Here is a 24,228-nt window from a genome sequence, read left to right as displayed (position 1 = left end):
TTGCTCAACATCACAGTCAGTTCGAAGCAGGGCTGAGACTTGAACCCAAGTCTTTTGACTCCCGTTCCAGTTCTGTTTTCATTTCTCTTCAGGGAAGGATGTAGAACAGGGTGGTTGAACATGAACTTTGGAGTCAGCCGTGGTTTGAGTTAGCCCAGCCACTTAGCAACCAAGTGCCCTTGGACTAGTTGATAACTTCTGGGCTTCGGTTAATGGAGTTACTTCTGCAGTACCTCTCTGCTAGGATTCTTGTTGAAGGTGAGCTAGGTGAAGGTATGTAAGTGCTGGACTGGAGCCTGGCACATAGTAATAAGTAGTAATTGAGAGGGTATTGATCGCTACTCTTTTGAGGCTTTGAATTTGGCCCAGGTGTTCAATTTGTTAACAGAAGTTAGGTGCTAAAGCCAGCCATTTCCTGTTTTCCTGGGTCCTCCACCTATTGGTGCCTGCTATTTGATCATGAGCACACACAGGATTAGGCAGCCCGTGTCACCTCTTAGAGCCAGTTCTCCTAGCCCTGCTCTAAGCTCCGTATTGTTGTGTGCCATTGAGTCAATTCCAACTCATAGCAACTGTATAGGATAGAGTAGAACTGCCCCATAGGGTTTCCAAGGCTATAAATCTTCTCAGAAGCTGGCTGCTGCATCTTTCTCCCGTGGAGCAGCCTGTGGGTTAGAACCACCGACCTTTTGGCTAGCAGCTGAGTGCTTAACCATTGTGCTCCTTATGCAACTCCATAGTGGAGGGGGATTTGAGGAATCAGTGAGGGCTATCTTCCTGGAAGTAAGAAGCCCAAATTGTGGCTCTTGGGAATGCTCTAGCAGTAGGATGTCAGAGTAAGAGATGGGCTCAGATTCTTTGCAGTAAAACCTTCCACTCTGCGTTCAGTTTCTTTCTGCAGCTTTGAGTTTGTTTGAGGAGTAGAGGGCTCTTTGCTTTTCTTGTTCTGTACATATTTTAACAGTGACCATTGGAAAAGAGACCAATTACATCTGTGGAATAGCCTGGTTTGAGTTTTGCCTGAAGTGGAGCCTAGTGTAGGGGTGGAGTTTGAATGTGGTTGAGAGCAAATTTGGAAGTGGGAGGCTGGATGCTGATTCTAGGGAATGTGGGAGGGAGACAGGAAATCAGGAACACACTGAACAGTTAGCATACAGGATGGTAAGTCACACACCTCTTTATAAGGAAGGAATGGTTGAACGAACTAGGATTATTTTGCCCAGAGAATCAAAGCTTGGGGTGGGTGGAAATGCTGGTTATCTTGAAATACAGCATTTGAATAGACTTGCCATGTTGCCCTATAGATAAAGTTCCTGATGGTGGGTAGGAGGTGGAAGGTCAATAGGTTTTGGCTCTGATCAAGTAATAACTTTGAGTCGTGCCCCTAAATGGATTCAGCTGCCACAGGACATGTACTGAGTTCCTCGACATGGTAATATTTGAACAGTTTGCATGATGATTTGCTGTAGGGTTCTGTAGTAGTATGTTAGAAAAGTATTTTTGTAGATTTGTTCATTCAGAATTAAATTATTGAGAACTTGTTAGATTTTGAAGCTCTGGTGGTACAGCTGCTAGCCAAAAGATCGGTGGTTCGAATCCACCAGCCACTCTTTGGAAACGCTACAGGGAGTTTTACTCTGTCCTGTAGGGTTGCTATGAGTCAGAACTGACTCAACAGCAGTGGGTTTTTTGGGGGTTTGTTAGGTGTCAGGCTCCAGAATTCAGGGGGAAACAACATACATTGCTGCCATGCTGGGGCTTTTATGCTGAAAGGCAGAAGTGACAAATGGGCATCTCCCACCTGCTTCCTCGGGCCCAGTCTGTCTCTTGACAGGTTTTTATTGGCCTTGCATTTAAAAAAGGAGCGCTGGTGGTGCAGTGGTTAAGCATTTGGCTGCTAGCTGAAAGGTCGGTGGTTCAAACCCACTAGCTGTTCTGTGGGAGAAAGATGTGGAAGTCTGTTTCCATAAAGATTTACAGCCTTGAAAACCCTATGGTGCAGTTCTACTCTGTCCTGTAGGGTTGCTGTGAGTTGGAATCGACTCTGCGGCAGTGGGTTTGGGTTGGGTTTGTTTTGCATTTAAAAACAATTTGACATAATCATCTGTATATAAAAATCATCAAACTTTATCTGAAAACCTAGGGTTGTATAACCCTTTTGCCATCGAGTAGATTCCGGCTCATTACAACCCTATAGTAACGCTGTAGGACAGAGTAGAACTTCCTCATAGGGTTTCCAAGGCTCTAAATCCTTACAGAAGCAGACTGCTACATCTTTCTCCTGCAGGGATGTGTAACTTCTTAAAAAATCAGACTTTAAATATACACCTACTCCTCACTTATTGACTGTCTCATTATCTAACATTTCACATTTACAACGATAGTAAAAAATATACTGTCCAGTTATTTTGCGCATTAACAACATACGTCTGGCAGAAACAAATGCTGAGGTGTGAGGTGATAACCCTGACTGTGATGGTTAAGGTTATGTGTCAACTTGACTGGGCCATGATTCTCAGTGGTTTGGCAGTTTGGAGTGATGTAGTTTGGCAGCTGTGTAATGATGTAATCATCTTCCATTTTGTGATCTGATGTGGTCATCCTCCATTTTAGTGTAACACCAATTTTCGCATAATGACCTGGTCTTTGGAATCTAACCATGTCAATAAGTGAGGTGTGGGTATGCTGAAAACCTCAGAATTGTATACTTCAAATGAGTGAATAGCATGGTATATGAATTATATCTGAATAAAGCTGTTAAGAAAAAAAAATTAGACGACCTGGCCACAGAGTCTTTTCCTTCATGACTGCTGTCCAGCAGCAGGACCTAACTCCCCTTTAGATGAGGGATGTCATGGCCTGGCCCTCATAGGCCCTTGAGCTTGCTGTCCCTTATCCAAGCTTCCTTCTAGCACAAAGCCTATGGGTCTTTGTATGTTTTATTATACAGAAGCTAAAGGACAGCAGTCTGTCCAGCCTGCAAGCAGAGGAGCATCCTTATGGGAGAAGAGCCTGAGAAGAGAGGGTGGGGAAGACTTTTAGGCCAACTGCAGTCCCTTGAGGGGTGGCCAACATTGACTTCCTTACCAAGCTCTTTTAGGGAAAGTGGGTGTGGTGGGGGAGACAGGAGACGGCTGGGCATTGTGGTCTGAGGCCTTTGAGCAGCAGTAGAATGCTGTCTGGGAGCTAAGGGATGGGCTTGCCAAGGGGGCTGGGTTATTTCAGGTTCCAGTAAGCCTTAGTTACTCCTTTCACCATCTGTGAAGTGGGTATAGCATCTTTGATCTCAATCTCTCAGACCCCTTCCTGCTTGGATACCCTGTAGGGGTGAGAGTGGCTGAGGCAAATGTTTATAGCCTCAGGGTGGAAAGGGGAAAGGTCCTGGCTAGAGACCTTGTGCATGTGAGCCTATTGTTTGGGGATTGGAGTTAAGGTTTATTGAAAAAGAGGCTTCTCCAAGGCAGCCATGCTCCTCGCACAGTTGTTTGTCTGAGCCCTGTAGTAATAGTAAGTAGTGTAGAAGGCTCTGGACAGGAAGGCTGAAGGCAGACCAGCCTTCTAGCCCCAGCTGTTTGACTCATTTGCTGAGACACCTTGGACAACTTACTGAACGTCTTTGGACCCCCCTTCCCTCTTCTGTAAATGAAGGTGGTTGGACTAGAAGATCTTTCAAGGCCCTTTCCCACCAGGGTTAAGTTTGATATATCAAACTGGAGATCCAGCCTGCTGTTTATTGAAGAGAAAGATTTCATCTCATGGGGCTTACTTCCCCCACCCAAATTGGACCAGTCTTAGAATATCATTGCTGAGAGCTTGGTCAAGGCTTTGGGACTCTTCTCACTAGACATGAGGCATTCTGCCCTAGACTTTTTGAAAATGTTCTTATCTGGGGTGAGATGAGCTGCCCCAGAAGACTGCAAGTGTCCTCAGCAGAGTGTGCAAACAGTGGTGACCCATCTCTTGGCAGGGATGTTGTTGAGAGGATTCTGACATCTCGTACCTGGTTGGGCTGGATGCTGGCTGAGACCCCTTTCTGGGCCTGAGACTTAGAACCTAGATGTTGGGGAGGCCAGGGTCAAAGTGCCAGCCAACTCAGTAGAAGAGAAACGTTTCAAAAGAGGCTTGAGGCTAACCTTTGTTTATATGAGAGGAACTAACTTAGCTGCCACCAAATTGAAAATTACTATTGAACACATTTATTTGAGCAGTCTCCTATTTGTTCGTCCATAGGAATACTGCTGGGAACAAGACAGAAGGGGCCTACCTTAATTGTTTACATTCTAGTGGGAGACAGTAAATTAACAAGGTAATTCCAGTTATTTATTGCTGTATAACAAATTACCTAAAATTTAGTGGATAAAATTCGACCATGTTATTTACCGATTTGCGGGTCAGGATTCAGACAGGGCTCAGCTGGATGATTGTTCTGTTCCACACGGCAGTGACAGAGGTGGCAGATAGTCTGGTCTGGAGGGCCCACCACAGCTCGACTCATGTTTGATACCTTGGCAGGAATAGCTGAGTTCAGCTGGAACTGTTAACTGGAGTACCTTCAGGAGCCCTCTTCAACCTGGAGGTTTCAGAGTAGGACTTCTTACATATGGTTCAGGGCTCCTAGAGAGTGTTCAAGAGACAGGAAGTAGATGCTGCCAAGTATTCTAAGACCCTGGGCCTGGGCCCAGCATCGCTTTTGTCATATTCTTTTGGTCAAAGTGGGCACAGATCCTGCCAGATTGAAGGGAAGGGGACATGGGCGCCACCTTTCCAAGAGAGAAATGTTAATTTGTGTCCATCTTTAACACTACATGGTAGTTGCCAGTAGCTGTGAAGGAAACAAAGCAAGGCAACATAATAGAGAGTGCTTGGGATGCAGTTTCGGGGGCCAGCTTCAGTCAGGGTGTTGAGGAAAGCCTCTAAGAGAGAGCCAAGATGGGGTTGATAAGGAGTAAGGTGATAAGCATTCTTGACTGGGGGAACAGCCAAGTACTAAGCTGTTTGAGTTTAGAGTTCTTCAAGAAATAAAGAGAAGGCCTGTGTGAATGGAGCAGAGTAGGGGAAGAGGGACTCAAAAAATCAGAAGCAGGAGGCCTTGGGAGCCAGCTTGAGGAGTTTGACTCCTCTTCTGAGAACAGTGGAAAGGGGTGACATGTAATTTCTGCTTTGTTGTTGTTTGTTGTTAGGTGCTGTCAATTTCAACTCACAGCGACCCCCTGACAGAGTAGAACTGCCCCATAGGGTTTTCTTAGCTATAATCTTTATGGAAGCAGATCGCTAGGTTTATCTCCCATGGAGCCTCTGGGTGTGTTTGAACCCCCAGCCTTTCAGTTAGCAATCGACCTCGTAACCCCTTGTACCACTAGGGTTCCTGATTTCTGCTTTAAGATTACTCAGTTCTGTGGAGAATGAAGTAGAATGGGTAGGAGGAGGGAAGCAGGGAGTTGTGCAGTAGCCCAGGTGGGAGATGGAGAGGAGTGAGTGATAGCATAGTGAGTGAGTGAGGCCTAATTTTTAAAGTAACTTGCTGTTTTGCCTTGAAACTAAAGAGGAAGTTTTCTGATTGCTGTTTTTTACTTCCTGCCCTCTCAAACTTTGTCCAGAAGCTGAACTAGTATTGAGGTAGGATGAGTGCTGGTGCTTCCTGGCCTGGGTTCCAGGGCTCTTTGTGGGCTTCTCTGGCCTCTCCCAGGCCCATGCCCCAAGGTAGAGGTTGAGTGAAGGTGTGGGTTGGGTAGTGCTGGTTACAAAGCCTGGAGGCTGGGCAGGGATGGCGAGGCCTGGAAGTGGAGAATGAGCCTGATCTTGACTCTTAGTGCCTTACTTTTATGTTCCAGACTTCTTTTCAGAAACTGCTGTGTGTTTTTAATTTCAGCTATGATCTCCTTCAGGGCGGGTTTAAGAGCAAGCTCCCTGGGTTGACAGTCTGGGGATCCGAGTGCTGATTTCAGCCCTGCTCTAATTTCTCCTGGCTTAACATTTCTCACAGCTTGTAAGAAGGGATTGGATCTCATGTTCTTAAGTCCAGCCTGTAAAACTGGGCTGCTTCCTAGTGCACCAGCTGTTCATCCATCACAGGTGTGTCTTTGTCATGTCCCTGGGTTAGCCAGGTGTCCTAGACTGCCTCATGTGTGGCTTGCCTAGTTGAGGTCAGATGCCCTACAGAGCACACCAGACTATGCTGAGATCATCCTCTGCTTCTCACATGATTATCAAACTTCTGGGCCACCATACACATTCCATTCATTATCTCAGTTCATTTTATAACAGCCGTATGGGTTCTAGCTGCTGTTACGATCCTTATTTTACAGACTAGAAAACACAGGCGCTCAGAGGACTTGTTCAAGGCTACACAGTAGCTCCTGGCCCACTGACATCGGAGTTCATGCCTTATATATCATCTGGTTTTGCATTCTCCCAGACTGCAGGAGTATACACACCCCGCCAGGAAAACTTCCTGGGAGAGAAAGGACCCACGTGAATCTTCAGAGAGCAGGAACCTATATGGGGCCCTTGTGGCCAGCCAGAGTCCATGGAACTCTGCTGGGGAACACTGACCACCCTCCCTCCAGAGATGTTCCTCTTCAGCTCTGTCAGGCCACATGCAGGCCTGCTGGAAAGAGCTGTGCTGACCTTGTGGTTTTTCAGGCATGGCTGCCTGGCCCTGGGGGTGGGGGCTAGGGTAAAGGAGGCTCCCTGGCTCTAGGTTACCAGAGGGGATGGGAAAGATTATTATGTGTTAGGCTTTTTAACTTCCTTTGAAGGGGAACATTTTTCAGATTACTCAAGCAACACCAATCCATTGTAGGAAAATGTTAAAATATGTTTTAATAATAAAAATAAAATCCCTTCATAATCTGTCCCACCAACCATCATAAATATTACTGAGCATTGTTGGGTTGTGTATCCTTCTAGATGAGTAATGTCTAATAGAAATATAATGTAAGGCACACATGTAATTAAAATTTCCTAGTAGCCATATTTTAGAAAAGTAAAAAAAAAGGTCAAGTCTATTTTAATAATATATTTAACCCAAAAATACTCAAAATATTATCATTTTAACATGTAATCAGTATAAAAATTATTAATGAAACATTTTACAAACTTTGTACTGAGTCTTTAAAATCCAGTGTGTATTTTGCACTTAAAACATTTCTCAATTCAGACTAGCCACATTTTAAGTGCTAGATTTCACATGTGGCTAGTGACTACCATGTTAACACATTTCTAGACTTTTCTTTGAGTGTAGTGTGTGTATGTATACTTTTTTTTTAACAAAATGGGATCATAGTTTTGTTTTTTATTGTTGTGCTTTAAGTGAAAGTTTACAATTCAAGTTTAGTCTCTCATACAAAAATTTATGCATGCATTGTTATGTGACCCTAGTTGCTGTGCTTATACTGTGACAGCACACTCCTCCTTTCCTCCCTGGATTTCTTATGTCCATTCAGCCAGCACCTGACCATCTCTGCCTTCTCATCTCGCCTCTGGACAGGAGCTGCCCATTTAGTCTCATGTATCTACCTGAGCTAAGAAGCACACTCTTCACAAGTATCATTTTATGTCCCATAGTCCAGTCTAATGTTTGTCTGAAGAGTTGGCCTTTGGAATGGTTTTAGTTTTGGGCTAACATAGAGTCCAGGGGCTGTGTCTTCTGTGGTCCCTCCAGTCTTAGTCAAACATTAAGTCTGGTGTTTTTACCAGAATTTGAGTTCTACACTCTACTTTTCTCCTTCTCCATCAGGAACTCACTCGTCAGGGCGGTCATTGGTGGTAGCCGGGCACCATCTAGTTCTTCTGGTCTCAGCCTGATGGAGAGCCCAGAGTTTTATCGCTAGGAAGTAAAGGTACAGACACCCCAGCTCTGTCTACCTGGGAGGCCTCACTTTTTTCACTGCCCACTGCAGGCACCCTGGGGTTGATCTGAGACCGCTGAGCTCGGTCCAGGATTCACATACACACATATGCGCGCACACCTAGTTTGGCTGAGGGAAGCAAAGCAGGCCCAGATAGGGGAAGCTACTTATCAAGAATGCCATACAGGGATGCAGTGCTTAAAACTCAACACCCACACTTGCAGACCAGTGCTCTTTCCACCACACTAGGCTCCCTTCTAAGAGCTTACTGCTTGGTTTTGGAACTAGTTGAAGTTCAAAGAGGAAATCATTGAGGAGTGGGCAGAGGCCTCCCACTTGGATTTGTCCTGGGGATCCACATGGAGGCTGGCCAGCACTGGCCTGTGTTTCATGGGGAGAACAAATGTGAATTGGCAGTGGGAAAAAGACCAGTCGGGTCAGAGCTGGTGCAGGAAGGGTCATGGTCCGGCCTGGGTGAGGTCGGAACTTAAAAATCTCTAAATTATTGACTACTTTGTCAAAACAGTCCTGCGCCCTAGTGCAGGGACAAGTGTGCTTCACACCAGGCCACTTGTGTGGCAAGAACCTAATCTGTTCCTCAGCAGATGTGAGAGTTGTAGGAGCCTGGTTTCATTTTTTTCCTTCTTCCTCTACACCCAAATCTGTGTCTCAGTTTTTCAGCCTGTAAAATTGGGCTGCCTCTTAATGCACCACCTGCTTGCTGCCCTTCTCCACCCACCCACCCAGTAGGAGGGCTGGCAATGATGAAAAGGGACCAGATTACTGGCATGCCTTCATTGTACCCCCATCCCATACTCTCTTGTATCACAGGGAACAACAGCCCTGAGCCAAGTCGCCACAGGCTGGAAAGGGGCTTGTCCCAGGGAAGTAGTAGCCCAAGGAGGTGACTTGGTTTGCATTCCCCTGGGAGCTCTTTTACCCTGATGCAAAATGCTGTCCAAGATGGCACCTGCAAGAGCTGAGGATTCTAGGCCACCATCTCTTGATTTTTCTTGGGGTCTAGTCTTACTTTTCAAGCTCGTGGGTTGAAAAGATTGCTACTGCTTTTGGGCTAGCGCTTAAGACTTTTCAGAACCACTTACTCATAACTCTTGCAGTCCCCACAAATGCCCCTGAGGTAGGTAGTGGTGGCCCCGTTTTATGGAGAAGGAATCTGAGGTTTGGAGAGATTAAGGGATCTGTCCAGGGTCAGAGCTAAAACTGGAAGAGCCAGATTTTTGTTTTGTTTTTTTCCCCATTTAAGACACAACTAATAAGCAAAAAATCCAGGAGAGTGCAAAGAAGCTAAGCATCAGTCTTCCTATTAAATTAGACAACGCAAGGGAGGCATTTAGCCCAGTGATAGATCATACTAAGGGCTTAATAGTCATTCTGTACCCATATAGAAAAAAAGAAGTCTTTTGACTCTGTTAACTGTTCTCTTCAGGAGCTGTGGGCACAGCAGTTTGTGCAGTAAGATGGGAGGCCCTCTTGCCAAGCATTGGGTAAGGGGCATGAGGGCAGCGGCAGACTGGTAATGCTTGACTGCTGGCTAGGAGTAGAGAGCTGCCGCTGGGCTTATAGTTAGTTGCTCTGGGATGTTCACTGCCATTCCAGGCCTTCCCTGCTCCTCCTCCGGACTTGCATCATCAGTGCTTGCCCCTGTGAGGTGGCAGCTCTCTGGAGACCTTAGACTTAAAGGAGGCCAGAGTTGAAAGGGGCTTTGGAAGCCATCTGGTGGACTCTCATTTAATAGAAAACTGTGACTACTTCTTGGCCAAAGTCTCCCAGGTGGCACCAAGGGGAGCACAGTGCCCACCATAGGCCTCTCTTCGTTCTGCCTTATTGCTTTAAGGGAAAGAGAAATGGGAGGACCTTTGAATGGGTGGTGCTGTAGGAGATTAGAAGAGGACTAGGCCTGGCAACACTAACCCCAAAGCAGTTCCAGTGCAGGTGCCGTTGTTCCTTTTCGTTCAGACATGTGCCTTTAGTTCTCTGCCCTCCCCCACGCTTGTCCACTCCTTGACACACTTTGAGCCTTGAGAGGGCCTGGGAAGGCCTGCCTAGATGAAGGAGGTGTTGCCCAGAAATGCTCCAAATTTCCTGAAAACAGGCCCCACCCTTCCACTCTGCCTTACTTCTGAGCTCTTGAGACAGAGCCACAATTTTAAAGCATCGATGCTGGAGAGGGGCACTAAGCAAACATCCAGAACAAGGTACTTAACAGGAGACTGACCAATGGACTTGGGTGGAAAAATATGTCCATGGCCATAGTCAGATATTCAGAGTGCTCTGCAAACCTCCAAAATAATGACTAACAAGTATTGAATGCTTATGATGTGCCAGGGACTTTTCCAGGCACTTTACAAATATCAGTTCATTTAATCCTCACAATCTCATTCAATTAGGAATTCCCATTTTTAGAAACCCAAGGTTATGCAGGTAGAAGTGACAGAGCCGGGACTCTGGCTCCGGTTGTCAGGCAGAGTCCAGGCTCTTAACCACTGTACTGCCCTGGTGGTGGTGAGGTAGGGTGATCGAGGCTGAGTTTGGGAAAGTATGCAGTTTTCCTGACTCCCACCCCAATACTCTTTCTACAGAGGCACCCGTTGCACAATTCCCACTTGGGTTTCTGAGTGTTGTTCTTCGTAGGCCTTGTCCTAATTCTTCTGGAAGAGCCCAGGCGTGAGGTTTGCAGATCTTGCCTGAGAACAGAGTGACTCCTGGAGGGAGTGCTGAACGCAGCATCACCCATGTCAGCACTCATATCAGCTACTAGTTTCACGGGCTAGACCCTAGACAGTCTTACCCACTTCTATATGCACAGTACCTGGCACATGGTATTTTGTTGTTAGTTCCCATCTAGTCAGTCCAACTCATGGAGAACCCCATGTCTGCAGAGTAGAACTGCTCCACAGGGTTTTCAAGTATAGGCTCAATAAATACTTGTTGAGATGAAGAGCTTTTTTTAAGTCATTGCCAGACTGGAATTATACTCGTGTTTGTGGCTGTTGTCCCTTCTCTTGCCCTGCCCATGGCAGTTATCACTGATTGATCCCAGGCTTTTCCTGTTTGCTAACTGAGGATCCTCAGTATAACTCGAGGCTATCAAGATCAGCGGATCACAGGATGGAGTTTAAGATTAAAGACCTTGCATGGACTGAGTCCTCAGGATAGGGAGTGTCTTGTTCACCATTGTTTCCACAGAATAGTCAAGTTACCAATGATCAAGTTCATTTTACTTCATGGTACAGTGGCAGGAGCCCAGTACTGGGATCCCATAAATCAATTCAATACTCTTGAGACAAGCCAGGGAAGCTCACTGTGCCTCTCTTCTGCATTTGGTAAAACGGAGAGAGCTATGTCTACCCTGTGTACTTCGAACTGTTATGGTAAGGCTTAGATGTAGTGATGGGTGAGGAAGTACTTTATAAAGTGATTAGCCCTGGTCACCAAGAGTAAGGAAGTGTGATTTACCTGGCTGGGTGGTTTATGCTCTGCTTAGTTCTCCCCTGTGCCCTAGAGCAGGGCCTATACAAAATCCCTGCTCCTCACCCCGCTCCTGCTTGTCCTTTGTCCTGCAGCATCTCTGCAGTTTCCCCCACCTTGGAGCCTTGGCCTTCATTTTGCAGGTGGCCCTAGAGCATTGCCTTTGCAATAAACAGGCTTTGGTTCCTGATTGCTTTTCCCTTCTTCCTGTGTACCTAGTGGCTTTATCCCCACCTGGCAGGTAAGCTGATAGGCTCAGAGAAGTGGATTCTGTATACTGGTGGGCTCTGTCTCCTGTACGGTCTACAAGCTTGAGCTGGAGCCCTTTGGGAACCTAAGGAACCTAGTGTTTATCTCCTGCAGTGCAGAGAGAGGCCTAGAGTACCCTGGGATTTCAGATCCTTCGGGTCAGATACTTTCTCGCTGTGTGACCTTTGACTAACCAGTTACTTACCCTCTTTGAGTCTCCTCTGTAAAATTGGGATAATAGTTCCTTCATTATGAGGATTAAAAAACATAATGCACCAAAAGCCCATAGCAGGAGGCCTGGCTTCCTGGGGTAAATGCTTAGTGAGTGGTAGCCATTATTATTAATTTAATGGACCCAGACCTCAGGGATTGGGTGAACAAACAGCAGGGGTAAGGGAGGGTGGTGGTTATTTGGCTGTAAGGAGGAAGCAGACGGACAGTTGACTTTAGAGCCTTTGTTCTTCAACTCTGGCCTAACTCCAGCCCAGACCTATCCCTGACCTGTCCTCTCGACTCACAAGACACTCACCTTACGGCTTCCTGGCCTGACCATTCTTGGTTCCTGATATTGGAGATTGGGCTAGTGGGGTAAATGGAGTGGATGGACTCGTCATGCACCCCTCCTGGCGCTGTATGTGTGTGTAATTAGAACATGCTACCTCCTGCTCTTGTGAGCTGTGCATGCGTGAAACTGTGGGCTGGGGGCTAGAGACCAGGGTCCCTTCCTGGCAGTCTCACTGGCAGCTTGGTTCTCAAACATTAATTAATTGGCATCGACAGTGTGCAGGAAGCTTATTAAAACTGCAGATGCCCAGGTTTTGCCCCCAAAACTGATTACTGGAGCTTGGGGGAGGCAGGAATCTGCATTTTAACCTAGCTTCCCCTCCTCCCCCAACCAGGTGCCTCTTAGACCACAGAAGTGGTATTGCAAGCCCATTATTCACTGGTCCCCAGTTTCCACGTGGTAAAGTGAAACGTTTTCAAACGGACTTCTGCTTAGGATCTCTAGCTGAGTGGGTAGGCAGAGTGGAGAGGAGGCTTGAGGTCCACCTCCATCAAGCAGCTTGCTATTTTATTTTTTTAATCAAGAAACTGTCTTAAATATGTAATACATACAAAAGAACGTAAGTGTAAGATGTAAAGAAAAACATTAAAGCAAAAACCCACGTGCTCACTACCTGACTTAAGAACTGTAACCTTTGTTTTAAAAATATTAAATGCAGTGCTGTGGATTTAGTTAACTCTTGCCAAAATTAACAGCTGAAAATCATCAGGTAAATTCAAAATAACTCCAAGTATGTCCAGAGAGAACCTACCTCATAATTACCTAGGGTGCTTGTTTATAAAGCAGATTCCAGGGTGTGGGAATCTCTAGGGGATGGTACCCAGGAATCTACTTTTTTTTTTTTTTAATTGTAAAATATACATAGCAAAACATACGTCATCTGAACAATTTCTACATGTACAATTCAGTAACATTGATTACATTCTTCAAGTTGTGTGCAGCCATTCTTTCTATCCTTTTTCAATCATTCTGCCACCATTAAGATAAACTCTACTCTCTAAGCAAAAACTCCGCCTTTGTCCCTCCTTCCCACCTCTGGTAGCCACTAACAGTCTTTGGTTTCTATATATTTACTTATTTCACTCAGCATGATGTGGCATGCATCAGGACTTCCTCTTTATGGCTGAGTAGTATTACATTGTATGTATATACGACATTTTGTTTATCCATTCATCTGTTGATGGACATTTTGGTTGTTTCCACCTTTTAGCTGTTAAAAGTGCGTAGTGAACATTGGTGTACAGGTTTGTGTTCCTGCCTTCGCTTCTTCTGTGCTTGTATCTAGGACTGGGATTACTAGATTATATGATCGTTCTATGTTCAACTTTTTGAGGAACTGGGAATTTACATGTTGACAAGCTCCTCAGTTGATAATTTTTCTGCATACTAAAATCTTAGGGCTAAAGTCCTTTCTAGCAGTAGTTTCTGAGGTAGCTTATCCCCCTAGAAAGCTGCGTGCATTTAAAGTTATGGTTAGGGTGAACAGCTGGTATAAGTATAGGATCATGAAATGTACTGATGACAGGATTCTCCCCACCCCTGCTCCATGCCAGTGGCTGAAGAAGCCAAGGCACCCAGAGAGGAATTCTTGCCAGAACTCTTACAGCAAGGGCTATAGCCCCTGAGCCAGGACAGGCATCCAGTCTCCTGACTTTCTAGCCAGGGTTCTAGTCACTCCCCCATTTTCCATTTGGAACATGAGGCAGTCAGTGTCCTTTCTTTCCTATGGTTGCCAGATTAGCAGATAGAAAATATAGGAGACGAAGTTAAATTTGAATTTCAGATAAACAGCAATTTTTTTTTTTTTTTAGTATAAGTATGCCCGTAATATTGCAAGGGACATACTTACGCTATTGTTGATGTGAAATTCAAATTTAACTGGGTGTCCTGAATTTTTATTTGCTAAATCTCTCAACTCTATTCCTTCCCGCAGTTGAGCACCAGACAGATTCAAGGATTGCCCCAAGGAGGAAAAAATTACTACCATCAAACAATCCTATGAGCTAGCTACCATGTACCCCTTTCATAGTTTAGGAAAATGAGAGGTTGCATCTAACTCCTAGAAGCTATCACCTGAGGTGCCTTCCTGCCTTCTTGTGAACCTAGTTGCTTGGCACTCATTGATGTGTGGCCTAGTTAATGCCTATCATATTACAAGCTGCATGAGAGATTGGTCAGATTTGACCCATCTGCCCCTGGCCTTGTGAGTTACTTAACTGATAGCTGCTGTTGTTGGCACATCCCAGCATGGACTCCAAAGTCCATGCTGTTAACTGCTGCTCTACCCTGCCTCTTAACCTAATCAAACCAAAACCCCTTGCCAACATGTTGATTCCGACTCATAGCGAACCCTGTAGGACAGAGTAGAGCTGCGCCATAGGGTTTCCAAGGAGCGGCTGGTGGATTCAAACTGCTAACCTTTTGGTTAGCAGCTGAGCTCTTAACTGCTGTGCCACCAGGGCAGCCTAATAATAAGCTGTTGGTGGGGCTTTGGATAGGGGTTAAAAACCACCAAACCAAACCCACTGCCGTCAAGTCAGTCCCGACTCATAGCGACCCTAATAGGGTTTCCAAGGCTGTAAATCTTCACGGAGGCAAGCTGCCATATCTTTCTCCCTTGGAGCGGCTGCTAGGTTCCAACCGCTGACCTTTTGGTTAGCAGCCGACTGATTAACCACCGTACCACCAGGGCTCAGACTCCTCTATATTTGCTGAAGGGAAAGGGTACATTGGAATAAGGTAACTGCCGTGGCTTCAAGCAGGGGGTGGGGGTCTGCAGTTGCAATGGTGTCCTGGTTGCTGAGTCATGTCCTGTTCCAACATCCATGGGGTCTCAGGGCTCTGTTCTTCCCCAGTTGAGGTAGCGTGTAGCACTGAGAGGACTTCCAGGCCGACCCAGACTCTACCGAGTGAAGCAAATTAGCGACTTCTGGGGAGCAAGACTGGCTTAGCTGACCTGGATTTGGGGAACTGGTCTCTACCCAAGAACTGTAGCTCTCCATCAGCTTCTGGGATCCCCCAGCAAATTTGTAGAGTTTACAGATTACCAAGTGTTCCCAGCCAGCAGGGCAAGGTGGAATCTGTTATCACTTGCTCATTTTAGAGAAGAGGAAAGAAAGTGAGATTTAGTCAGCTGCAGCCAGGAGAATGCCTGAGGCTTCCAGGGCCTGCCTCTCCCACATCTTCCAGAGGGAGCTGAGAGGTTCAGCTTTTCCTGGCACAGTGTGAAGAGAAGAAGTTAGGGGTGGCAGTGGGGCCCCTCACAGACCCACTTCACTAGAGCACTGCTACTTTTTCTCTGCCGTCTATTCCAGTTCCACCTGAGAAGTTGTTTTTCTTAAAAGCAGATGGTAGTTTCAGGGCTCTCTGGCGCAGCGGTTAAAGCGCTCAGCTGCTAGCCAAAAGGTGAGATCGAACCCACCAGCCACTACATGAAAGATGCGGCAGTTTGCTTCTGTAACGATTACAGCCTTGGAAACATTATGGGGCAGTTCTACTCTGTCCTGTAGGGTCGTTATGAGTTGGAATCGACTCAGTAGCAGTGGGTCTGGTTTTGGTTTTCTATTACAAGCACCTTCAGCTCCTTAACACTTTTGAGTCCCTGAGGCCCTGGCCCCTCCTCCCACCTGAGAGTGGATGTAGTTGTACACAGCATATTTGTTGAGAGGGAAAATTGACTTTCAGACCTGTGGGTGAAGCTGGGGATTGGGAAGCAGGAACTCTATGGTCAGCTCCACTAACAACTCCCTGGTAACTCTGGACACAGCCTGGTCCCTCCTGGGCCTCAGTTTTCCTGTCTGTACATTGAGATTTCTTAACCGCGTTCTAGCTCTGACTGGGTCTGGGATCAGCCTGTCTACTTCAGTAATAGGAGTGATCCAAAATAATTTCTTGGGTATTCCGAAGCCTTTTCCTTCCAGCAGGTAATGCTTTAGATTTAGGACAATAAAAATGAGTTTGCAACCCCGGAGGTGGTTGCTGACCTCTGGGGATGGGGAAAACTGCTGTAATGTCAGCAGCCTCCTGCATCAGGATAATCCAGTCAGGCATGCAACAGAGCAGTGATGGTTTGGTGTTTCACAAGTGCCTGAGAGGATTCGCTTATGAAATCCAGGCCCCAGCTCTGTGCCTGCTGGTCGGCCTGTCTCGCAGGGCCTGAGAGAGCACACAGGAACTCATAAGCTGAATATGGCTTATAGAAGGTTTGGGTAGCAACGTTTAGAATGAAATTTTTCATAGAAATCTATTTTTCTTGACAACTCAGAAAATCTGGCAGAACTGAGCTTGTGTTCATGGGTGGAGCCTCAGCTGCTAAGAGGGTGCTGCCCTCTTAGCTAGTGCTTGTGCTTTCTAGCTTGCCAGGGTTGCCAGCCAGCCTTCTCATGATTTACAGGACTGCTTGGGGCCTGGAGGCCTCTCTGAGCCTTGGTTTTCTTCATCTGTAAACTGGGAGTCATCATACCTGCTTCCTAGAGTGGTTGTGAAAAGTAAATGAGCTGCTGCATGTGAAGCACTTTGGCACCTTGTAGGGATATAGTAGGAGCCCTGGTGGCACAATGGTTAAGCCTTGGCTGCTAACCAAAAGGTTGGCGATTCGAACCCACCCAGCAGCTCCGCAGGAGAGACCTGGCAGTCTGTTCCCATAAAGATTACAGCCTAGTACAGCCTAGAAAACTATCAGGCTATTCTATTCCATTACATGTGGTCACTATTAATCAAAATCGACTCCACAGCACCTAACAGCAGGGATATTGTAAGGGCTTAGTAATTGATTACAGTCTAGTGAGGGTGAGATACGCTCAAATGCAGCCATTTTAGGTAGTGGTAAGTGCTCTGAAGATAATTGCTCTGAAGGCACTAAGTTGCAGACTGGATTAGAACTTGATCCAGACTTGCTGGTTGGGTAGCTCTCTACATTGGGCAGTCAGTGAAAGCCTCCCAGAGGAGAATTTACACTGAGACTTGTGAATAATGAGGAGTCAGCCATCTAGCTTCTACGTGGACTGTGTGACCTTGGGCAAGTCCCTTGCCTCAATTTCACTTTCTGAAAAACTGGAATAATAAAGTGTCTTTTCGAAGTCATTAAGTGAAATCACACGCATATAAAGCACTTAGACCAGCTCCTGGCACCTACTCAGCACTCACTAAAAGGTGGTGGTTGTTATTACTGGTCTAACTGGGACTGAATGTACTCTTCAGAAAGACTGGATTTGGGAGCCGATACTTGGAAGCCGGAGGCTTTAGTTGTTGTTGTGTGCCACTGAGTCGATTCCGACTTACAGCGATCCTGTACGACAGAGTAAAACTGCTCCATAGGGTTTTCTAGGCTGTGCAGTCTTTACGGGAGCAGATCACCACATCTTCTCTCCTGTGGAGTTGCTGGTTGAAACCACCAACCTTTCGGTTAGCAGCATAGTCTCTGATACAGTTCAGCTGTGATGATGATTATTTATATTTAATCATCTTTTGGACAAGGCTTCCAAGGACTGGTATCAGCAGTGGAGGTGGTACCCGAGGGCAGGGCAGGATCCATGTCTGGACAGGGAGTGTGGGGCATCGAGATGCCTGGGTCACCAAGGGCTAAAGATAGACTGCTGGGGCTGGGCTGGGCAAGCTGCGTTGGCCGGCATCATGTGACTGGAGCTCGGCCTGTCCTTTGCCCCTCCTCTCCTGCCAAGGGGACTCAGACTCTGCACTCCTGGGCTGGCTGCTGGCCGGCAGTTTTTTTTCCCAGCAGGGCCTCAAGATGGTCTGACCTTCTGAAGTTTCCTTCTCTCTCTCTGCTCACTCTTCTTCCCTCTGCCCGCCTGAGGTTGCCCTTCAACTCCCTTCTGTGTTTCATCTGCAGGTCTAGGGGATTAGGGGCAGGAGGGCTGGTCAGAGAGAGGCCGCTGAGAGGTGGCTGCAGTGGTGTGAACTGATGAACAAGGTGAGGAGAGGTAACCTGGCAATCTTTTCACTCTGTGGAAGAATGTTCCTGCTTAGAGGGCGCTAGGGCCAGTGGGAATGGGATGAAAGGCCTATGGGTCTCAAGCTCCTCCTCTCTGACTCCACCCCATCCCAAGGCTGGATGACAGCTGAGAAAATGCCAGACTTTTCAGACTCTGCCCCCATGTTGGCCAAGAGGGATGGGCACAGGTAGGTGGTGTAACCCGTACTCCGTTTCCTGCCTGCCTCACCCTCCCCTTAGATGCTTCAAAAAACCAAACCAAACCCACTGCTGTTGAATTGATTCCAACTCATAGCGACCCTATAGGGCCGAGCAGAACTGCCCCATAGAGTTTCCAAGCAGCACCTGGTGGATTCGAACTGCCGACTTTCTGGCTAGTAGCCGTGGCACTTAACCGCTATGCTACCAGGGTTTCCTTAGATGGTTCAGCTGCCTTCTCTAATGAGGGTCCCAGGCTGCAGCTCAGGCAGATGATGGCAGCTTCCTCTATCTCAGAGCCCCTGAGTCCATGTCAGCTAGAACTCCTCTGAGCAGCCTCTGCTCTGGTCCCGGGCATGGCTGGAGTGGAGGAACTGGGAGGTGGGCCTTAAACAATGCCTTTTTCCTCATGGGGCTCTTGGGGTGCTAGAGTTAGGGAACCTAGCTGGGTGTGCTTGGTGGCAGTTTCCTTGCCTCTGGGCAGAGAAGAGGATTGTCAGGTCACTGGTGTATGATCCCAGAAAACGTCACTTGTCCCGCTCTGTGATCTTAGGCATCCCTGCAGTGGGCCTTGGTTTTCCCCAGTGTGCACAATAATGCCCCTAAAGTTCTGCCTTTGAGAGCCTTTCCTGTTTGCCATAATGAGGTGGTAACTTGGGACACCTGGTTCTCTTCTGCCCACTTTAGTGGTTAAGAGCACAGGTTTTAGAGTCACACTGTTTAGCTTCAAATCCTGTTCTACCACTTGCAGACTATGATCATGGCAAATAACCTTTCCACCAAGTGCCTTGGTTTCCTTACTTGTAAAATGGAACAAGTTACAGAAACAAACTCAGCTCTATTTTAAGGATCAAATAAGAAAATCTGTGCTGAGAATTTAGAACAGTGTGTGGCATCTAGTAAATGCTCATTACATATTATCTGTGGTTGTAATTAATGATTACATCTTGCTGCTAGCATTTGTCTTCTGCTTTGATAATCTTGCCTCCTCTCCCCTCACTCTTATAGATGTAACTTTACTACCCTTGTTCAACCACAACTTTGTCATCAACTAAGTGCTTCCTTCATCTCACATGTCCTAGTATCAACTCTGTAGCCTAGGGGAAGGAAGGAACCATAGCCATCTTTAGTTGAATCATAGCCGTTTAGCTCAGGGAACGTGGTGGGTAGTGTCCCCAAGGTTATGAAATTGATGAGTGTTGGGATCTGGACTAGGGCCCAGTGCTGACTGTAGACAATTGGTTACCTCTGAGTCAGGGCCAGGCTGGGGCCTGGGTTCCTCTGGAAGCCAGCAGCTTCAAGGACACTTGTTTCTTTGTCACTGGGAGGGCTCCAGCTGGGGGTTGAGGCCATTGCCCAGGAACTCACCATTATTAAACAAGTGTCTGTGAAGTAGGCCCTGGGGCTAGTGCTCTGAAGGTGGTCTCTGTCTTCAGGGAGCACATATTCTGGTGGGGGGGGGGGTGGGGACAGAAAAGTAACCTGACGTTTGACATTTACAGTGCAGTAAGAGCATTTCTCTTCCCGAAGGAGGCAGTGTCTGCCCTGAGACCTAATGGCTTACTACAGGAGTTGGCCACAAGAAGGGCAGCAGGTGGGTGAGAGTGAACCGTGGGAAATGCAGCCCCTAAACCTAGAAGAACGTCTTTGCAGTGGGGGTAGATGGAGCCTTTTCAGATACCAGTGTTTAGGAGATAATGCTTGCCCGCAAATATTTGCTCTTCCCCATTCTCCCTGGCGGTCATCAGACCTAACATCTGGTTGTCCTCCTTTGCCAATCACTCTCAGTCCTTACAGGCTTTCTCCCATCCACCCCTGCCCCCATTCCCTTGGCCAGGGCTCTAGCCTATCCTTGACTTACCTTTCACCTGACTGGTTCCTCAATTCCAGCCCTTCCTTCCTCTTAACCGTTTTTTTTTTTTTTTAAATGAATTTGACTCGCCCATGTGTGTTGCCCCGTGAAAACCTTCACTGGCTTCCCGTTGGTTGAACAAATTCCCTGCTGCTTAGCCCTCCTAGATGTGGCCCCTCTAGGTAGCTTTTATTTCAGAAAGTCAGCAGCCTTAGAACCTTTCTGGAACAAGACAATATAGAAAAATACTATCTTTCTCATCTGGCCTGGTACCAGGTGTTTATGGGTTTATTCCCTTCTGTAGGCCGAGAGAGACTCCTTGGGGCCTGGACTCTCTCCCTAACTGAATCACTAGACTTCTTCAACTCAGAGGGATCTCCAGGCTTTCCCCCATGCTCTTCCTTCCTCTTGCACAGCAGAGGTTTTAGGCCACAGCCCCCCTCAGGGACTTACGGTAAATGTCCCCTTTTTCTTTCCTCATTTAAATCTGCAAAATTCGGAAGTTTTTCTTTCCTCTTTCCTGTGGAACTTGCCCTGAAACCCAGCCATCTCCTGTGTCTGGAGGTCAGTGTGGGGGTGGAAACCCAGCGTGCTGTTGCCCAAAGGCAGAATCATACTTGGAGGTGCCTCAGTTTTGTGATCTGAAATGGGTGAATTGGACTAGTTAGTCCCCAGGAGTTTTTTGCATACTTAGTGATTCTTTTCTTTCATGTTGATAGATAGTTGTGATGGTTTTTCACTCTTTCTAAGGGTGAGGGTAGGGATTGCTTGGAAATAATAAGCTTCCTTTGTGAGTTTGAATTATAATATTGAGCATTTACTGTGTGCTGGGCACTCTCCTATGCTCTGTTCATTGAAACTTCACAGCTACCTTATGAGGTAGCTGTGATTTCATTTTTACAGATGAGGAAACTGAGGCTCAGAGAGACTCTGCAAGGGGCAAGACTATCACAGAACAAAGTTCACATGCTTAATTAACCACAGAGCTGTCCTCCTTTCCTATACAGTATAGTGTTTGAATGAAGGGATGTTGTTACACGTTTGCAAGTTGAGGTGCCAAGAGAAAATCTCAGAGAGTTAGATGGTCAAGGTGGTGTGGTTTAGTCACTCTATTTATAGAGGGGCAGCCACCCCTGCTCCCACCACACCAGTCATTAATCCGTCTCTGTCCTGTCATCCTTTAATATGTAGTGGTTTAGCCGCCGACCCCAGTAATCTTAAGCAAAGTAAATTTGCCATGAATCTGCAGTTTCCAGGAAAGTTACCTAGGCAGCACTACCAAATTCAGATTGCTTCTTGCGCATAGAAATTCCTGTGTGCTTCATTTAATACACAAATGCATGTGTGTATTTAGGAAGCAAGCCCCTTTATTTCCTAGAACTAGAGTTGGTACTGGCTCCTGGCTGACTATGGTCCTATTGGACAGAAAATGGCTTTTCTCCTCTTCTAGGTATCCTTTAGTCCTCCATTTGCCTTAGTCGATGAGGAAAACCCTCCTGCAGCCTCAGTCAGCCATCCTCCTTGCTAGAATGCTGGGCCCCAGAGGCCCATGGACTGATTGGCTGGCTGGGTGTGGCTCCCTCCTACCAGGTGCCTGAGTGGGGCCCACCTCTCCACACTTGCTGAGAACCTCTCGCTGCCCTCAGTAACTCTGCTTACCAGGCAATGACCCGAGATTCCTCTAGAAAGATTTCTCGATTCATTCTTCCACCAGTGGCCACATGTGAGCCATTAGGCCCCCTGGAATTGGTAATGAGCTTAGAAGGAGCACCGGAAAGGGAGTCAGGACTTCTGGCTCCCACCCTGAGTCTGCCTGCAGCTATCCCTGGGGCCTTCACCTTTCTGGGCCTCATTTCCCTAACTGCAAATAGAGGAGGTTAGACTAGATCTGTATTGTCCTTTTTGCTGTAGTGACATTCTACAGTGAGGTCGTTGATGGTTCAGTAGTAGAATTCTCACCTTAGGGGAGACACAGGTTTGATTCCTGGCCGGTGCACTTTATGCACAGCCGCCACATGTCTGTCAGTGGAGGCTTGCCTGTTGTTGTGATGCTGAACAGGTTTCAGCAGAGCTTTCAAGACTATGACGGACTAGGAAGAAAAGCCTGGGGGGTCTACTTCGAAAATCAGTCATTGAAAACCTACGGATCACAATGGATGGATCTGCAGCTGATCATGGGGATGGTGTTTCAACATTCCGTTGTGCATGGGGTCACTTGATGGCAGCTGACAACAGCAACATCCTGCTGTTGTCTTGGGCATATAGGGGGTGGTGAGTTTAGTGTTTCCTGAACTGAGCTTTGGTCAGTGGCAGCAGCCATAAACTTCAGAATGCAGAGGTGGAAGGAGAGGGCTTTTACTCTGATTTACCTAAGATGGCACTGGAAGTGGGAACTGATGCCTGAGCAGGGATTGGTTTTCTTTTTGAGCTGTTTGAGATGCCAGGTCCAGCTGGAACTAGTGAGTGTGTTTGTATGTCTGTGTGTGTGCATATATAGTGGCAGTTGCCCTATGAGGGTGAGTGGCTGGAAGGGGACCCAGAAAGAGATCTTGGCTTTTCTTCATTCCCTCATTTGGTACGGGTGTAATTGAAGTCAAGTCAGATTGGTGGTGTTTCCAGAATCCCGTGGGGCCAGTGGCAGCTCATCTGAGCCTCCAAGGCTTCCTGGGTTTCCCTGAGTGGCCCGTAGGATTTTTATAGATCTGTGGATTTTGCTTAAAGGCAAAAGTGGTTTTCTCTCTGCAGTGGATTTTCTGCCTCTTGAGGACTTTGCTCTTCCTTAGGCCAGTGGTAGGTAGCCTGAAGCCCAGCGAGAACAGAGCAGGAACGGGACTCTGTATATCCTTGGGGCATCTAGGGACCCTGACTGGAGATGGAGCTCCTAAACATACTTGGCTTGGGCCTCTCTGCACAGGACTAGTTTAAAAATACTTCTTTGTATGCACAGACTAGCCACATGCCCCTCAGCTTGGGACTGGTAGGGATTAGGGAATCCGTGGAGCCTTTTAGTGGCAGAAGGGTTGTTGCATTGATTGGTGTTGAGCCTGAACTTTCAGTACTTTGCCATGCCCCTTTGTGATCCTGGTGAATAAAATGCCAGGCAGGGTGATCACAGTGTGTGGCCCTTCTCAATTTTGAAAGTGTTTTTCATAAGAAGAAACAGGTGACCACCTGAAAAACTTTGCCTCATCTTTTTCAGGAAGGTCTTCAGGAACAGCTCATCCTCTGAACCTGATTCCCCTTTCCAATTTTCCTGTTAATGAAGTTGGTGTTGCAGATCCCTTGGCCTGCCCTCCTCCTAGTAGCATGGAGTATTGTTAGAGGCTCAAGGGTGGGTCCACAGCTCTGGTGTAATTAAGGGAGATTTCGTATTTCTTGTAAGGTGCCTCTACCTGGTCCTCGGTTGAAGCAGGTGAAGATCCTTAGCCTGGTCAGGGTGACATTTAGGCTTGTCTGTGCCATCCCAGGATTAGCACAGTGGGGACAGAGTAGCCTCCTAGGCCTATGGGCTTTATCCTCTTGGGACTGAAGGAAATTTTCTAGTTATCCCAACACCCAGCACTAGGGGTAGGGATACTGTGGGCCAGGTTCCACAGCTCCACCTCTCAGAAGGTAGGTGAGGTGTATTAAGGGGGGATGTGGGCCTGGCAGGATGTGGAAGCCAGGAATGCAGTGACTTCACAGTCAGGCAAGGACACTCTCTACTCATTAAGGGATCATGGGTCTGATCAAGGAGTAGAACATTCTTTTTGAGGCCAGCTGGGTGGGAGAATTTCTCTGCTCAGGGACTGGGGCAGCCTTTGTCCTGGCAGTGGCTGCCCAACAATGGAAGCAAGGTGATGGGAGGGAAGTGGGTGAGCAGAGCCCCAGGGTGTGTCTTTTCCGATGTGTCTCTGGGGGAGGAAGGGGTCAAGAAACCCTTGGTCTTCAGAACTATGTTGGGAAAACAAGTGTAGGTGTAGCAGGGACTGGATCTTCCTTATTTAAAAAAAAAAAAACAAAAAGCTTGTTTTCTTTTTATAAAGCCCCATGTCTTTCATTGTTAAAACTTCAGAAACTACTGGAGAATTTCAAA

At 47.0% G+C, this 24,228-nt stretch overlaps 1 protein-coding gene across 1 annotated transcript in view; it reads left to right on the top strand.

Annotated features, from left to right (window-relative positions):
* The window catches only part of LARP1 (La ribonucleoprotein 1, translational regulator), a 61,012-nt gene that overhangs the window by 10,544 nt on the left and 26,240 nt on the right, over positions 1 to 24,228 (top strand). The window lies entirely within an intron of this gene.

The sequence above is a fragment of the Trichechus manatus genome, unplaced genomic scaffold (genome assembly GCF_000243295.1).
Source record: "Trichechus manatus latirostris isolate Lorelei unplaced genomic scaffold, TriManLat1.0 scaffold00011, whole genome shotgun sequence".
NCBI classification, from domain to species: Eukaryota; Metazoa; Chordata; class Mammalia; order Sirenia; family Trichechidae; genus Trichechus; species Trichechus manatus.
This window is presented reverse-complemented; position numbering and strand designations above follow the sequence as displayed.